The 15563-nt window shown below is 42.5% G+C and overlaps 1 long non-coding RNA gene and 8 other non-coding genes across 9 annotated transcripts; all 9 read left to right on the top strand.

Annotated features, from left to right (window-relative positions):
• Positions 1–1730: 1730 nt before the first annotated feature.
• On the top strand, positions 1731–1800 carry trnai-aau. Its single transcript has one exon. It is a non-coding gene; the product is annotated as a tRNA-Ile (tRNA).
• A 1025-nt stretch (positions 1801–2825) lies between these two features.
• Positions 2826–2897, top strand: trnad-guc. Its single transcript has one exon. It is a non-coding gene; the product is annotated as a tRNA-Asp (tRNA).
• A 6031-nt stretch (positions 2898–8928) lies between these two features.
• Positions 8929–9000, top strand: trnad-guc. Its single transcript has one exon. It is a non-coding gene; the product is annotated as a tRNA-Asp (tRNA).
• Positions 9001–10246: 1246 nt separating this feature from the next.
• Positions 10247–10320, top strand: trnai-aau. Its single transcript has one exon. It is a non-coding gene; the product is annotated as a tRNA-Ile (tRNA).
• A 1058-nt stretch (positions 10321–11378) lies between these two features.
• trnad-guc lies at positions 11379–11450 on the top strand. Its single transcript has one exon. It is a non-coding gene; the product is annotated as a tRNA-Asp (tRNA).
• Positions 11451–12433: 983 nt separating this feature from the next.
• LOC121402166 lies at positions 12434–15226 on the top strand. The gene is made up of 2 exons (XR_005966641.1): positions 12434–12679; positions 15154–15226. It is a non-coding gene; the product is annotated as an uncharacterized LOC121402166 (long non-coding RNA).
• On the top strand, positions 12608–12679 carry trnad-guc. Its single transcript has one exon. It is a non-coding gene; the product is annotated as a tRNA-Asp (tRNA).
• trnai-aau lies at positions 13926–13999 on the top strand. Its single transcript has one exon. It is a non-coding gene; the product is annotated as a tRNA-Ile (tRNA).
• trnad-guc lies at positions 15082–15153 on the top strand. Its single transcript has one exon. It is a non-coding gene; the product is annotated as a tRNA-Asp (tRNA).
• Positions 15227–15563: the final 337 nt, after the last annotated feature.

Below are 15563 nucleotides of genomic sequence, written 5' to 3'. Positions count from 1 at the left end.
ACAGCAGTAAAGAGTGATTGAAGTTTATCAGAGCACAAGTCACATGACTTGGGGCAGATGGGAAATTGACAAAATGTCTAGCCCCATGTCAGATTTCAAAATTGAATATAAAAAAACCTGTTTGCTCTTTTGAGAAATGGATTTCAGTGCAGAATTCTGCTGGAGCAGCACTATTAACTGATTCATTTTGAAAAAAATTTTTTCCCCATGACAGTATCCCTTTAAAGAGTGAGTTCAGGGATCTAGGCAATATAAATAAAAGGAAAGTCTTCCAATGTAATTTTTTTCTGAAATATTGCCTATGCCATGTTCAAGTTTAGGAAGACAGCGGGAGCTTAAGGAGTTAAATGCATAGTTTAAGTCTTGGTGAAGGAGGGGTTGGGTTCCTGGAGCACTGGGCTACAGGAGACACACATTCAATATATTTTTCCTCCCTGGCTAAAGAAGACTAATTACTTTAACTGCCTCTGAATGGTGCATGAATTACAATCCAACAAGGAAGCATGATTTTATTTGTATATCATTTTAGAAAATTATTTGTCTTCACAGAAGTAAAGTTGACAAAATAAAACAAAATCTAAGGCTAAAGAAGTAAACTCTTTGAAAGCTTCTGTGGATGGAGAAGTAAGAGTGAGCTGCAGGAAAGTATTAGCAAGGCAACCGTAAATCATCTAATTAAAATCCCCAGAAGAGGTTGACTTGGCAGGTTAGCTCAGTTGGTTAGCACATGGTGCTAATAATTCCAAGGTTGTGGGATTGATCCTCTTATGGGCCATAATTTAAAGAGCAATGTATTAATGGTTTCTAATGCCTGCTAAACAGATAGATCACATGTAACCATTAGATCGCACAAAACACTTGCTGCATAGCGCCTTCAGTTGGCAATACACAATAAGTTCTGAGTTTTTTGGCGAGGTCACCAAACGTGCGGATCTTTCCCCATATATGTCCACCATAGGTGGGCAATATCAGGCTTAGGGCCAAACGATCATAAAACAGCCAGAATATAAGCCGTTGGAGTGAGAACAACTAGCCGATGCAGTCCTCGATCCATCTGGAAAATCAAAACCTGCCTGACCGAGATGCCCGATGGGTCCAATGGCCAAGTTGAACATTAAGCATCGCAAAGAAACTTTCTTGGAAGTGAAGTTGATAGTGTGGTCTTTCAGCTTATAGCGTATATTAATGCTTCGACTCCTGTGTATAATTCAAAAGATAAAGTTTGACCACACTTTAGTCATGAAGATTCTGCCTTTCTGCCCAAGGAAAATCTGATTTCCCACTCTACTCAAACTATATCAGGAAAAGTGTTGGATCTGCCCACAGAGGGAAAATCTCAGGCAAGATCAACTATATTTCCAGAAGCTAGCCAAACTGAAGTTAACAGCTTGACCATTGATAGTATGATTTTGGAGAGCCACTGTTTGACTTATGAAGTTATAAAAACCTAACATAGACACAATTTATTTTCATGTTTTTCAAATCAATTACATGATACTCTTTAAATATGATTCCTCGATACATTTCCCCATAATAACTTGCTTATTTTGTAGTCCCCTTCACCCCATATCGGGCTGTCCAACTGGCGGCCCGTGACCCCTCTTGTGCTGGGACATCAGAAACATCACAGTTTATGAAAGGAGATGCAAACTCCTAGCATATCTTCTCTAGTATAAGCAAGGCAACCTTAAATCACCTAAGCAAAATCCAACCGCCAGTGCCAATTGGCCGGTTAGCTCAGTTGGTTGGAGCGTGGTGCTAATAACGCCAAGGTCGCGGGTTCGATCCCCGTTTGATCCACATTTTAAAATTTAAAGTGCAATGTTCTATACAACAATGAAACCTCTTCATTCCTCTACACCTCGACTCCTTTGCACCACCCCGCTACTACTGCTCTTTCTGACCTTAAACCCTTCTGTCTTGCTGCTTTGCCTTACATTTGGAATGCCATTCCTGAATTCATCCAGAGAGAATTCCCCCTTGGTTTCTTCAGAACTAAACTTCAAGATTACCACTTTAAGCACTTGCATAAGACCTGAACTAGGAAGTGACACTTATATGGCTGCCACGTACGGTATTCAAAAAGTGAGATGTAAAACCACAAGGCCCTGGCTCATGCTTCCCTTCTGCCACTCACAACTGCCTTTCGCTTCGGGAGGAGTCCTCTGCTGCGCAGATGCCACCAGGTCTTAAAGTGAGAGGACCAAGGGGGAAGTTCTGGGAAGCCAAGGGAACCGCAATGTTTACAGGAAGGGCGGGGAACAGACAGCGCAGATGTGGAACAGGCAGGGACATTACTGATCAGTGCAGTACAAATTCAGGAACCAGGGGCGCAGCCAGGATTACCAGGCCGGATTAGTACCAGTCAAACAGTGCAGAACAGAATCAGGAGCCAGGAGCGTAGCCAGGATAAACAGGCCGGAGTCAAAACCAATCAGTAACATGGTACCAAGTCAGGATCCAGAAGAGTGCTCAAACAGGCAAGGGTCAATTGACTAGTAATTCAAAGATTCAACCAGCACATGTCTATTAAAATCAACACCTTAAGGCAGCTACTAGCAGGAGAAATCAAAACAGTTGCCCCGCTTAGGGATGTAAGGAAGAACCAGTACGCTAAAAGAAAAATATTGTTCAATGGTTCGTCAGGGTTCCGTTCCCCGACTGGGAAGTGTGCTTTTTTTCTATATGTAAGTACTCCAGACAGTTACTTGTCTTCAAAGTGGCATTTGACAAAATCATCAAAAAATACAAAGGTGTGTTAAATTAGCGCACAGCAGGAGTACATTACCAGTGTGAGATTAACCGAGATCCAGCACCAGAGCCAGTCCTCGTTAGTATAGCGGTGAGTATCCCCGCCTGTCACGCGGGAGACCGGGGTTCAATTCCCCGACGGGGAGGTGTGATTTTGAATTAGTGTTTCAGACAGCTACTTAACTTCAAAGTGGCATTTGACAAAATACAAATAGAAAACATGTGCATGTGTGTGTGTTAACCCTTTAACCACCAAGCACGTACGGCGTACGTGCTGGCGGTTCAGGGCTAAGGCTGCCAAGAACGTACCTCGTACGTTTTATTGCAGCTGAGCCTTTCTCTCTGCATCGGCGGCTTTTGCCGCCTCAACAGAGAGTCAGGAGGGTAGACAGCCCCCTGGGCAACGTGGCTGGGGGGCTGTCAAGACGGATTTGCGACGCGATTGTCGCAGATCCGACTTCAAAGTAGCAGAAGCGCAATGTAAGCGCTGCTGCTGCTGGTTTACCGCCTCCTCGTCGCACCACCCGCCCACTCACTTCCTGCTGCGCAGTAACTCTGCAGACACGCTGCCAGGAGTCCTCCTTCGTTTCCAGCGATCCTCCTGCTACACGTTTTTTTACACACTAAGTGCACGTTTTTTTACACACTTACCTGCACTTACACATACCTACAGTACATTTATACACTTACATAAACATTTTAGTAAAAATTTGTATTTTTTATTTTTTTATTTTAGCACACTTGGTCGATTTTGTACACTTATTTACACTTAATTACATGTATTTGCACACTCAGACAACTTTTATTAGTGCACAAATATGTATACACAAAAACTCACAAACAGGTGTTTTTTTTTACTTATTCATTGTACTGTTTGTTTTGCCTAAAAGCATGTTATTTTGACAGCGTGACTATTGGATAATCGATTTCGGACACTAATTACGCTGTCGGATCAATTATTTTGTTATTTCATTGATTTACGCTATTTTTGTGGTTTTATTGCAATTTTATCCTTGCATTATTGTTCCTTATGTATCTTTAGTATAGTTTTGCTGTTTGGTGCTTTGGTATAGAAAGATTTATTTTACTTAGTTTGATTCGCCAGAATATATGCTTTCAAAAAATATATGGGTTTCTGGGGGTCTTTTTACAGTTTTGGGGTCTTATGGCACATAACGCACAGTTGGGGCTCTCTTTTCTGCAGCTTAGTTGGCTAGCGTGAAAATTCATAGGCATGTTTTTCATTTGGGGTCCATACACGCCACATACTTTGGTAAATCTATGCATATTGGGCATCAAACTATTTAGTAGACCTCTGACGTCCATATTTAGGGTGATTTTTCTTTATACGTAAAACATTGTGTGCGATAAATGCGGCAAACTGCAACAATTTTAGGCGATTTTCAGAAATGTAAAAACCTCTGCGTTTAGAAAAGCTTTGCAGTTTGGTGTAGAAAGACGTCTTTTTTGGATTCGTCAGAATGTTTACTTTCCAAAAATATATGGTTTTGGGGGGGTCTTTGCTGTTAGGGGGGTCTTGAGGCACATAATATGAAGTCAAGGGTCTATGTTCACAGAAGGCGAATCGGCAGCGGAGAAAAATCATATGCACTATTTTCATTTGGGGTCCGCACATGCCAGCTGCCTTGGTATATCAATGCATATTGGGCATCAAACGGTTCAGTTGACCCTTGGCATCAGTATTTATGGTGTTTTAGAATTGTATGTAAGAAATTGGGTGAGATAAATTCGGCCAATTGCAATATTTATAGGCAATTTTCAAAAATGTAAAAACTGTTGCTTTTATCGCCAAATTTAGGAAAGGCTTGCGGCTTGGTACTTTGGAGTACAAGGACATGCATACGCAATTTGGATTCGCAGGAATGTGTACTTTCCGAAAATATATGGTTTTCTGGGGTGAATGTACTTTTTTCTACCTTTGCTCCCCCCAAAACTATGTATATGTGTTGATTTTGCAGTACCTGAAATGACAGACCATATGGGGGTCTTCCTTTTGGGGCCCCTATATGCCACATGCTTGGGTACACCTATACATATTGGGCATCAAACTGTTCAGAGGACCCTAGGCTTTCATATTTGGGGTGATTTCTCTTGATACCTAAAAGTATGTGGCTAATACGATGCTGCAGGGTAGATATTTTGAGGTGATTTTTGGAAATGTCACCAAAATCACCAAATTTAGGAATGGTTTGCGGCTTGGTACTTTGGTGTAGAAAGACATGCATACCCAATTTGGATTCGTGGGAATGTGTTCTTTCCGAAAATATATGGTTTTCTGGGGTGAACTTACTGTTTTCTACCTTTGCCCCCCCCCCCAAAACAATGTAAATGTGTTGATTTTGCAGTACCTGAAATGACAGAATATATGGGGGTCTTCCTTTTGGGGCCCCTGTATGCCACGTGCTTGGGTACACCTATACATATTGGGCATCAAACTGTTCAGAGGACCCTAGGCTTTTATATTTGGGGTGATTTCTCTTGATACCTAAAAGTATGTGGCTAATACGATGCTGCAGGGTAGTTATTTTGAGGTGATTTTTGGAAATGTCACCAAAATCACCAAATTTAGGAATAATTTGCGGCTTGGTACTTTGGCGTAGAAAGACATGCATACCCAATTTGGATTTGTTGGAATGTGTACTTTCCGAAAATATATGGTTTTCTTGGGTGAACTTACTGTTTTCTACTTTTGCCCCCCCCCCCCAAAACGATGTAAATGTGTTGATTTTGCAGTACCTGAAATGACAGACTATATGAGGGTCTTCCTTTTGGGGCCCCTATATGCCACGTGCTTGGGTACACCGATATATATTGGGCGTCAAACTGTTCAGAGGACCCTTGGCTTTCATATTTGGGGTGATTTCTCTTGATACCTAAAAGTATGTGGGTAATACGATGCTGCAGGGTAGATATTTTGAGGTGATTTTTGGAAATGTCACCAAAATCACCAAATTTAGGAATGGTTTGCGGCTTGGTACTTTGGCGTAGAAAGACATGCATACCCAATTTGGATTCAGGGGAATGCGTACTTTCCAAAAATATATGGTTTTCTGGGGTGAACGTACTTTTTCTATCTTTGCCGCCCCCCAAAACGATGTAAATGTGTTGATTTTGCAGTACCTGAAATGACAGACCATATGGGGGTCTTCCTTTTGGGGCCCCTATATGCCACGTGCTTGGGTACACCTATATATATTGGGCATCAAACTGTTCAGAGGACCCTAGGCTTTCATATTTGGGGTGATTTCTCTTGATACCTAAAAGTATGTGGCTAATACGATGCTGCAGGGTAGACATTTCGAGGTGATTTTTGGAAATGTCACCAAAATTACCAGATTTAGGAATGATTTGCGGCTTGGTACTTTGGAGTACAAAGGCATGCATACCCAATTTAGATTCGTGGCAATGTGTTCTTTCTGAAAATATATGGTTTTCTGGGGTGAACTTACTTTTTTCTACATTTTCCCCCCTCAAAACGATGTAAATGTGTTGATTTTGCAGTACCGGAAATGACAGACCATAGGGGGGTCTTCCTTTTGGGGCCCCTATATGCCACGTGCTTGGGTACACCTATATATATTGGGCATCAAACTGTTCAGAGGACCCTAGGCTTTCATATTTGTGGTGATTTCTCTTGATACCGAAAAGTATGTGGGAAATACGATGCTGCAGGGTAGACATTTTTAAGTGATTTTTGGAAATGTCACCAAAATCACCAAATTTAGGAATGATTTGCGGCTTGGTACTTTGGAGTACAAAGACATGCATACCCAATTTAGATTCATGGCAATGTGAACTTTCCGAAAATATATGGTTTTCTGGGGTGAACTTACTTTTTTCTACATTTGCCCCCCTCAAAACGATGTAAATGTGTTGATTTTGAAGTATCTGAAATGACAGACCATATGGGGGTCTTCCTTTTCAGGCCCCTATATGCCACTTGCTTGGGTACACCTATACATATTGGGCATCAAACTGTTCAGAGGACCCTAGGCTTTCATATTTGGGGTGATTTCTCTTGATACCTAAAAGTATGTGGGTAATACGATGCTGCAGGGTAGAAATTTTTAGGTGATTTTTGGAAATGTCGCCAAAATCACCAAATTTAGGAATGGTTTGCGGCTTGGTACTTTGGTGTAGAAAGACATGCATACCCAATTTGGATTCAGGGGAATGTGTACTTTCCAAAAATATATGGTTTTCTTGGGTGAACGTACTTTTTTCTACCTTTGCCGCCCCCCAAAACTATGTAAATGTGTTGATTTTGCAGTATCTGAAATGACAGAACAAACGGGGGGTCTTCCTTTTGGGGCCCCCTTTGCCACGTGCTTGGGTACATCTATTCATATTGGGCATCAAACTGTTCAGTGGACCCAGGATTTTATATTTGGGGTGTTTTACATTGATACCTAATGCTGTGTGGGAGATATGTTGCTGTAGAGCGGAAGCTTTGAGGTCATTTTTCAAAAAATTCACCAATTTCTATAAAACATTATAACTTTAGGAAACAATTGCAACTTGGTAGTTTGGAGTACAAAGATATTTCTACCCATTTTTGATTCACCAGAATCTGTTCTTTCTAGTAATGGGTAGTTTTCTAGGGTAAACCTACTGTTAGCGGAATGTTTGGCCTTGAAATCAAAAGTATGCCGTTTGGGGAGCGTTGCTTTGTAAATTTGGTTGTGTACTGCTTGTAGATTTTGAGCTATACAAGTGAGAAATCTCCATAAAACTATATGTATTTGGTATTGTCGCGTTCAGGAGACATAGACCTTTCTAAATCGGCTGTGTTCTCGTACATAAAATGAATGATGTTTCTGATATATGTGATTGTTCTTCGTGAAACATGATTTTTTTCATTTTATTTGACACTTAGAATCCAATATTTTTTTTACAGAAGTAGAATTACACCAAAATTCTTGCATATTGTGAAAGTTCAGGTTGTCCTGAAAAAAACAATATATTGTTTTCCTGGGTTAACTAAAAGACCACCCCAGGAAAGGCCCTTAAAGTGAAAGAGTGCAAAATATCTAAAAACTGTTTGGCAGTAGATGTTCGCATCTAGGACAAAACGGCTGGCAGGGAAAGGGTTAAACTAGCAGATTATCAAATAAATACCGATAATCAAAGTACTCACAGCTAGCTGCCGTACTGAGATACAAGTATAGCTATCAATCATAGCGAGTAATCAGTGTTATTCAGACACACACAAGCATTGCAGTTGTATAAACATGGTTATTACTGACAAAGAGTACGGGAACAAAAACGCTAAGCCCACGAGTCAGTATCAGTAATTAGGGGTATAGCCATCCTGTTAACATAATTATTGGGGTAGCGATAACATAGAAAAAGGACTCATTATAAAATACAGGCGCGCATAGGCTGAAGGAGCTCGAGCGGGAACCGTCTTTGTTATCATTCCCAATATTGCCTATATGAGCTATCGTTTTAAAGGGGAAGGAAGACAAATGTTTAAATGGTGACCTTTGTTGAGATCTGGTTAAAATGAAATAATGGCCATAGACCAACCAACAAAATGTACAGAACTTTTTAGTACAGTGGCATAACTGCCATTTGGCTCCTTCAGTCCGGATAAGTCCCCCATGGGCCCCCTGCAGATAAAGCAGAACCGCTCCCCCTCACAGCCACAGCCTTCTCTGTAGTTCCACCACTGTTTCAGTACCAGTATAAGTCCGCGGATCTGGAAACCACGATGACAATAGCATGAAGTCAAGAGAAGCTGTCTTTATCGACCAAGGTACCATGTCAACATGATACATCAGCAGATGAAACTTTTAAACCTGCCTGATTGACACATAGCTCATAAACAACAGACCCGAAAGACAGCCCAGGGGCAGTATGGCATCAACCGGACTTAAACAATTACCAGCGCAATCCAATTCACACCAAAGTGCAAACACAACTGCACTCATTTAATGCATCAGCCACAGGTGTGTCAGGTGCAACTCCTCCAGGTGACTGCAGCAAAGCTGGAATTTGCTGGATGTGCTTTCATATGTAAGTACTCCTGACAATTACTTGTCTTCAAAGCGGCATTCGACAAAATGATAAAAAATATAGATGTGTTGCTAAAGGAGTGCACAGCAGGACTACACTGCAGGTGTAACATAATCCGACAACCGCCCCCTCAACCAGTCCTTGTTAGTATAGTGGTGAGTATCCCCGCCTGTCACGCGGGAGACCGGGGTTCAATTCCCCGACGGGGAGGTGTGCTTTTAACAAAAAAGTACTTCAGACAGTTACTTAACTTCAAAGTAGCATTTGAGAACAAAAAAACAAACAAAACATGTGCGTGTGTGTGTGTGTGTGTTAAACTTCCAGATTATCCTTAGTACAAGTCAAATAATACATTATAATACAACGTGGAATTGACGACAATAAGGTAAGTGGAATTCTCATTATCTACCAGCTGAGTTAATAAAGTAGATTACCTCCGTCAGATAGGTAACCCTCAATAAAACACAAAGTAGTCAGTTATTTCCACTTACTCCCTCCTTTCACCCAGCATGTGCACTAAATTCCTTTTGGTTTCTAATGCCTGCTAAACAGATAGATCACATGTAACCATTAGATCGCACAAAACACTTGCTGCGTAGCGCCTTCAGTTGGCAGTACACAATAAGTTCCGAGTTGTTTGGCGAGGTCACCAAACGTGCGGATCTTTCCCCATATATGTCCACCGTAGGTGGGCAACATCAGGCTTAGGGCCAAACGGTGATAAAACAGCCAGAATATAAGCCGTTGGAGTGAGAACAACTAGCCGATGCAGTCCTCGATCCGTCTGGAAAATCGAAACCTGCCTGACCGAGATGCCCGATGGGCCCAATGGCCAAGTTGAACATTAAGCATCGCAAAGAAACTTTCTTGGAAGTGAAGTTGATAGTGTGGTCTTTCAGCTTATAGCGTATATTAATGCTTCGACTCCTGTGTATAATTCAAAAGATAAAGTTTGACCACACTTTAGTCATGAAGATTCTGCCTTTCTGCCCAAGGAAAATCTGATTTCCCACTCTACTCAAACTATATCAGGAAAAGTGTTGGATCTGCCCACAGAGGGAAAATCTCAGGCAAGATCAACTATATTTCCAGAAGCTAGCCAAACTGAAGTTAACAGCTTGACCATTGATAGTATGATTTTGGAGAGCCACTGTTTGACTTATGAAGTTATAAAAACCTAACATAAACACAATTTATGTTCATGTTTTTCAAATCAATGACATGATACTCTTTAAATATGATTCCTCGATACATTTCCCCATAATAACTTGCTTATTTTGTAGTCCCCTTCACCCCATATCGGGCTGTCCAACTGGCGGCCCGCGACCCCTCTTGTGCTGGGACTTCAGAAACTTCACCGTTTATGAAAGGAGATGCAAACTCCTAGCATATCTTCTCTAGTATAAGCAAGGCAACCTTAAATCACCTAAGCAAAATTCAACCACCAGTGCCACTTGGCCGGTTAGCTCAGTTGGTTAGAGCGTGGTGCTAATAACGCCAAGGTCGCGGGTTCGATCCCCGTACGGGCCACATTTTAAAATTTAAAGTGCAATCTTCTACACAACAATGAAACCTCTTCATTCCTCTACACCTCGTCTCTTGTCTCTCCATATGTTCCTGGCCAAATCCTCCACTCGTCTCAGAGCTATCACTCCTTTGCACCACGCCGCTACTACTGCTCTTTCTGACCTTAAACCCTTCTGTCTTGCTGCTTTGCCTTACATTTGGAATGCCATTCCTGCATTCATCCAGAGAGAATTCCCCCTTGGTTTCTTCAGAACTAAACTTCAAGATTACCACTTTAAGCACTTGCATAAGACCTGAACTAGGAACTGGCACTTATATGGCTGTCACGTACGGTATCCCAAAAGCGAGATGTAAAACCACAAGGCCCTGGCTCACGCTTACCTTCTGCCACTCACAACCGCCTTTCGCTTCGGGAGGAGCCCTCTGTTGTCTTAAAGTGAGAGGACCAAGGGGGAAGTTCTGGGAAGCCAAGGGAACCGCAATGTTTACAGGAAGGGCGGGGAACAGACAGCGCAAATGTGGAACAGGCAGGGACATTACTGGTCAGTGCAGTACAAATTCAGGAACCAGGGGCGCAGCCAGGATTACCAGGCCGGATCAGTACCAGTCAAACAGTGCAGAACAGAATCAGGAGCCAGGAGCGTAGCCAGGATAAACAGGCCGGAGTCAAAACCAATCAGTAACATGGTACCGAGTCAGGATCCAGAAGAGTGCTCAAACAGGCAAGGGTCGATTGACTAGTAATTCAAAGATTCAACCAGCACATGTCTATTAAAATCAACACCTTAAGGCAGCTACTAGCAGGAGAAATCAAAACAGTTGCCCCGCTTAGGGATGTAAGGAAGAACCAGTACGCTAAAAGAAAAATATTGTTCAATGGTTCGTCAGTTCCCCGACTGGGAAGTGTGCCTTTTTTTCTATATGTAAGTACTCCAGACAGTTACTTGTCTTCAAAGTGGCATTTGACAAATTCCTCAAAAAATACAAAGGTGTGTTAAATTAGCGCACAGCAGGAGTACATTACCAGTGTCAGATCAACCGAGGTCCCGCACAAGCGCCAGTCCTCGTTAGTATAGTGGTGAGTATCCCCGCCTGTCACGCGGGAGACCGGGGTTCAATTCCCCGACGGGGAGGTGTTATTTTGAATTAGTGCTTCAGACAGCTACTTAACTTCAAAGTGGCATTTGACAAAATACAAATAGAAAACATGTGCATGTGTGTGTTAAACTAGCAGATTATCAAATAAATACCGATAATCAAAGTACTCACAGCTAGCTGCCGTACTGAGATACAAGTATAGCTATCAATCATAGCGAGTAATCAGTGTTATTCAGACACACACAAGCATTGCAGGTGTATAAACATGGTTATTACTGACAAAGAGTACGGGAACAAAAACGCTAAGCCCACGAGTCAGTATCAGTAATTAGGGGTATAGCCATCCTGTTAACATAATTATTGGGGTAGCGATAACATAGAAAAAGGACTCATTATAAAATACAGGCGCGCATAGGCTGAAGGAGCTCGAGCGGGAACCGTCTTTGTTATCATTCCCAATATTGCCTATATGAGCTATCGTTTTAAAGGGGAAGGAAGACAAATGTTTAAATGGTGACCTTTGTTGAGATCTGGTTAAAATGAAATAATGGCCATAGACCAACCAACAAAATGTACAGAACTTTTTAGTACAGTGGCATAACTGCCATTTGGCTCCTTCAGTCCGGATAAGTCCCCCATGGGCCCCCTGCAGATAAAGCAGAACCGCTCCCCCTCACAGCCACAGCCTTCTCTGTAGTTCCACCACTGTTTCAGTACCAGTATAAGTCCGCGGATCTGGAAACCACGATGACAATAGCATGAAGTCAAGAGAAGCTGTCTTTATCGACCAAGGTACCATGTCAACATGATACATCAGCAGATGAAACTTTTAAACCTGCCTGATTGACACATAGCTCATAAACAACAGACCCGAAAGACAGCCCAGGGGCAGTATGGCATCAACCGGACTTAAACAATTACAAGCGCAATCCAATTCACACCAAAGTGCAAACACAACTGCACTCATTTTAATGCATCAGCCACAGGTGTGTCAGGTGTAACTCCTCCAGGTGACTGCAGCAAAGCTGGAATTTGCTGGATGTGCTTTCATATGTAAGTACTCCTGACAATTACTTGTCTTCAAAGCGGCATTCGACAAAATGATAAAAAATATAGATGTGTTTGCTAAAGGAGTGCACAGCAGGACTACACTGCAGGTGTAACATAATCCGACAACTGCCCCCTCAACCAGTCCTCGTTAGTATAGTGGTGAGTATCCCCGCCTGTCACGCGGGAGACCGGGGTTCAATTCCCCGACGGGGAGGTGTGCTTTTAACAAAAAAGTACTTCAGACAGTTACTTAACTTCAAAGTAGCATTTGAGAACAAAAAAACAAACAAAACATGTGCGTGTGTGTGTGTGTGTGTTAAACTTCCAGATTATCCTTAGTACAAGTCAAATAATACATTATAATACAACGTGGAATTGACGACAATAAGGTAAGTGGAATTCTCATTATCTACCAGCTGAGTTAATAAAGTAGATTACCTCCGTCAGATAGGTAACCCTCAATAAAACACAAAGTAGTCAGTTATTTCCACTTACTCCCTCCTTTCACCCAGCATGTGCACTAAATTCCTTTTGGTTTCTAATGCCTGCTAAACAGATAGATCACATGTAACCATTAGATCGCACAAAACACTTGCTGCGTAGCGCCTTCAGTTGGCAGTACACAATAAGTTCCGAGTTGTTTGGCGAGGTCACCAAACGTGCGGATCTTTCCCCATATATGTCCACCGTAGGTGGGCAACATCAGGCTTAGGGCCAAACGGTGATAAAACAGCCAGAATATAAGCCGTTGGAGTGAGAACAACTAGCCGATGCAGTCCTCGATCCGTCTGGAAAATCGAAACCTGCCTGACCGAGATGCCCGATGGGCCCAATGGCCAAGTTGAACATTAAGCATCGCAAAGAAACTTTCTTGGAAGTGAAGTTGATAGTGTGGTCTTTCAGCTTATAGCGTATATTAATGCTTCGACTCCTGTGTATAATTCAAAAGATAAAGTTTGACCACACTTTAGTCATGAAGATTCTGCCTTTCTGCCCAAGGAAAATCTGATTTCCCACTCTACTCAAACTATATCAGGAAAAGTGTTGGATCTGCCCACAGAGGGAAAATCTCAGGCAAGATCAACTATATTTCCAGAAGCTAGCCAAACTGAAGTTAACAGCTTGACCATTGATAGTATGATTTTGGAGAGCCACTGTTTGACTTATGAAGTTATAAAAACCTAACATAAACACAATTTATGTTCATGTTTTTCAAATCAATGACATGATACTCTTTAAATATGATTCCTCTATACATTTCCCCATAATAACTTGCTTATTTTGTAGTCCCCTTCACCCCATATCGGGCTGTCCAACTGGCGGCCCGCGACCCCTCTTGTGCTGGGACTTCAGAAACATCACCGTTTATGAAAGGAGATGCAAACTCCTAGCATATCTTCTCTAGTATAAGCAAGGCAACCTTAAATCACCTAAGCAAAATCCAACTGCTAGTGCCACTTGGCCGGTTAGCTCAGTTGGTTAGAGCGTGGTGCGAATAACGCCAAGGTCGCGGGTTCGATCCCCGTACGGGCCACTTTTTAAAATTTAAAGTGCAATCTTCTACACAACAATGAAACCTCTTCATTCCTCTACACCTCGTCTCTTGTCTCTCCATATGTTCCTGGACAAATCCTCCACTCGTCTCAGAGCTACCACTCCTTTGCACCACGCCGCTACTACTGCTCTTTCTGACCTTAAACCCTTCTGTCTTGCTGCTTTGCCTTACATTTGGAATGCCATTCCTGCATTCATCCAGAGAGAATTCCCCCTTGCTTTCTTCAGAACTAAACTTCAAGATTACCACTTTAAGCACTTGCATAAGACCTGAACTAGGAACTGGCACTTATATGGCTGTCACGTACGGTATCCCAAAAGCGAGATGTAAAACCACAAGGCCCTGGCTCACGCTTCCCTTCTGCCACTCACAACCGCCTTTCGCTTCGGGAGGAGCCCTCTGCTGCGCAGATGCCGCCAGGTCTTAAAGTGAGAGGACCAAGGGGGAAGTTCTGGGAAGCCAAGGGAACCGCAATGTTTACAGGATGGGCGGGGAACAGACAGCGCAGATGTGGAACAGGCAGGGACATTACTGGTCAGTGCAGAACAAATTCAGGAACCAGGGGCGCAGCCAGGATTACCAGGCCGGATCAGTACCAGTCAAACAGTGCAGAACAGAATCAGGAGCCAGGAGCGTAGCCAGGATAAACAGGCCGGAGTCAAAACCAATCAGTAACGTGGTACCGAGTCAGGATCCAGAAGAGTGCTCAAACAGGCAAGGGTCGATTGACTAGTAATTCAAAGATTCAACCAGCACATGTCTATTAAAATCAACACCTTAAGGCAGCTACTAGCAGGAGAAATCAAAACAGTTGCCCCGCTTAGGGATGTAAGGAAGAACCAGTACGCTAAAAGAAAAATATTGTTCAATGGTTCATCAGGGTTCCGTTCCCTGACTGGGAAGTGTGCCTTTTTTTCTATATGTAAGTACTCCAGACAGTTACTTGTCTTCAAAGTGGCATTTGACAAAATCATCAAAAAAATACAAAGGTGTGTTAAATTGGCGCACAGCAGGAGTACATTACCAGTGTGAGATCAACCGAGGTCCCGCACCAGAGCCAGTCCTCGTTAGTATAGTGGTGAGTATCCCCGCCTGTCACGCGGGAGACCGGGGTTCAATTCCCCGACGGGGAGGTGTGATTTTGAGTTAGTGCTTCAGACAGCTACTTAACTTCAAAGTGGCATTTGACAAAATACAAATAGAAAACATGTGCATGTGTGTGTTAAACTAGCAGATTATCAAATAAATACCGATAATCAAAGTACTCACAGCTAGCTGCCGTACTGAGATACAAGTATAGCTATCAATCATAGCGAGTAATCAGTGTTATTCAGACACACACAAGCATTGCAGTTGTATAAACATGGTTATTACTGACAAAGAGTACGGGAACAAAAACGCTAAGCCCACGAGTCAGTATCAGTAATTAGGGGTATAGCCATCCTGTTAACATAATTATTGGGGGTAGCGATTACATAGAAAAAGGACTCATTATAAAATAAAGGCGCGCATAGGCTGAAGGAGCTCGAGCGGGAACCGTCTT

Source organism: Xenopus laevis, chromosome 3S, assembly GCF_017654675.1.
Source record: "Xenopus laevis strain J_2021 chromosome 3S, Xenopus_laevis_v10.1, whole genome shotgun sequence".
Classification (NCBI taxonomy): domain Eukaryota; kingdom Metazoa; phylum Chordata; class Amphibia; order Anura; family Pipidae; genus Xenopus; species Xenopus laevis.
Note: the sequence above shows the minus strand (reverse complement) of the source record. Positions and strands in the feature narration are given on the sequence as shown.